We start from the raw sequence: 2,935 nt of genomic DNA, 5'->3' as shown, positions 1-2,935 counted from the left end.
TTTGAGTATATAAATAATTATTCTTAAATTAAATTAAATAAATTATATAACAAAAAATTTAATGATTTTGTATTCTACAATATTGTTTGGTATATAACCTTGATTATTTGATGAGTTTAATTTTGATAGTGTTGCGTAATAAGATGCACGTGAAACTATTTTACACTAATAGAACATGAAAATTAAATTCTTATTTGATTAACATAGAAAAGACGCAAAAAAAAAAAAATTGCACCTACCAATGATTTGTTAAAATATTGATATATTTATTTCCTAAACAATTAATGATGTAGAGTACTGATATTCAAGTACATGCAAATTCGTTTATAATTAAATTAAAATAAATAACTTATATTGTAAAAAAATTTATTAATTTAATATTATTCATTTGACATATGTTATTAATTATTTGATTGGCATATAAAAGACGCAAAAAAATCTGTACCTATCAATGATAAAATAAAAAAATTCTCATGGATATTTTGCTAATCCTTTTTTGAATTTTTAATCAATTCTATGTTGATTAATATTATTTTTTTACTGAATATTAGATAACATATAACATTGAAGATGTGGTAGGATAAAAATATTTATTAATTAATTTTTTTAAATAACCTGATAACACAATAAACATCTAAATTTTCTATTATATATTTTTTAACGTTTCAACTTTTACGATATTATACAGCCTAATTTAGATAGCCAAAACACAGTAAAATAAGTAACAAGAAGATATAGAATTGTACTTTTTGTTATGTGGTACAAAGATGATATAATAATATAATAAAATGTAATAAAAATAAAGTAAAATAAATAAAAATAAGAAGATATAAAATTTTACTTTTTGTTCTGTGGTACAAAGATAAAATAATAATATAATAAAGTGTAATATTCTGGTACAAAAGAACATATCAAGAACCTTCTATCTTTTTATTTTAGTTTTGTTAAAAATACTAATATCATTTACTTTTAACTTTTAACTTTCAAGATAAATGTAAAGATGTAACATTTTATGCATTAGATAATTTAAAAAATTGATTATAGAAGAAGTTAAGAATATGAGTGAGTGAGAGACAGAGAGAATTTTTTAACATATTAAATTTGAATTATATCAAGTGATGATTAAAAAATAAATTAAAACTCTAAATTTAAAAAAATGTCTCTCTTTTTACAGTGTTTCACTTTAAGCAATTATTTTTTTATAGATAATATTTAAGTGACAAAAAAAATAATAAGAAGGTTCATATTAGATTATGAAAATTAATGTCATTCTTATAGTAGGATCGCATTATTTCAAAACATGCAAAATAAAATAATAAAATATAATTTAATTAATTTACCCAATAAAATAAACGTACAACTTATATAAAAGTAGTCAAATATAAGAAACAATAACAGTCTTTTATTCTAAGGGCCTATATTAAATTGCAACTTAAATTTATAATTATTAGTTAAAAATTTACAATAATGTACTATTTTTATTAAATTAGTTAAAAAAATATATTTTGATATTATTTTATGGATTATTGACATCAAATTTTGATAATTTGAGCAAAAATTTTGAATGTTTTATGTCGTACATCTTTTTTAATAGAATAATAAGACAACTTAAAATGCACATCAAGAAAAAACTATTATTTTTATACATCTAGATATTCAAAAGACACAAAAATCAATTCTTTTAACAACACTTCAATGACTCATAAAAGTTAACACAATAAATGATTATAGATCAAAGTGATAGACAAGATTAAAAGTTGCAATAATGGTACTTGATGACCATTAATTACGATCGGGTGAAGAGAAGGTGGGAGGAGAAGAAGAAAATGAGAAGGAGAACAAGGCAATAATAGTGTGTGATAGAAAATAATAGTAAGAGAAAATAATAGTGTGTGATATAATAAGAAGATATAATAAAAATATAAATTAATAATTTAAAAAGTAATAAAATTAAAGATAATTTAATAAATTAAAAATAAAATTTAAAAATAAAATTTTTTTATTTATTAAAATTATGAATATAAAATTCAAAAAATACTTTGAATATAAATTTTTATCTTTGCTTCAAATTAAACATTGTTAAAAAAATAAATAAATAAATTTTATAATATTTATAAATAATTACTTTATAAATATTTATCTTGATTTTATTACACATAATAACAACATAATAATTTTTTTAATATCTTATTTAATTTAAATTTTTAAATTTTAACGTCATAAAAGTTAAATAATTTATAAAATTTTTATATTTATTTTTAAATATTTTTTATTTTTAATTTTTAAATTATTTTATCAAATCTATAATTAATTGAATTCATCACTATAATAAGGAATCAATTTAATTGAATAATCTTGAAGCATTTAAATAGTTATTTTTATGGTCAATAAATCTAACAGTTTTTCAAGACTCAAAGTTATTGATAAGAAGATATATGATGAATTACGAAAATTTTTCTCAGGTACATAATTTTTATATTCTTCTATTTTGTTTATTAATTATTCTTATAGTTTGATATTTAAAAATGAAAAAAATAAGCATTTTTATTTCTTCTGATTTTTTATATTATTTATAAAAAAATGAAGGCCTCTTTAGATTTAGATCCATATTTTGGCCTATCACTTAAAAAATATGAAGACAAATATAAATATCTATGAAATTTAAATAAAAATAATCTTTTGTAAATAACTAATATATATTTTAGTTTATATATAATCTTTTTGAATCAGGATAATATTATTATCATTATTTGTTGAACTATGTTTTTTCTGATAATATATTAATATATATATATATATATATTTTTTTTTATTGTGTGCTTTTATAATTTAACATTTTAAAGATTTTTTATAATAATTTTAATTTTAACAAAATATAATATAAATAAAGCCACGTTAATATTAAAATAATAAAAAATACTTATTTAATAAAATT

The sequence above is a fragment of the Arachis hypogaea genome, chromosome 15, assembly GCF_003086295.3.
Source record: "Arachis hypogaea cultivar Tifrunner chromosome 15, arahy.Tifrunner.gnm2.J5K5, whole genome shotgun sequence".
In the NCBI taxonomy this organism is placed as follows: Eukaryota; Viridiplantae; Streptophyta; class Magnoliopsida; order Fabales; family Fabaceae; genus Arachis; species Arachis hypogaea.
This window is presented reverse-complemented; position numbering follows the sequence as displayed.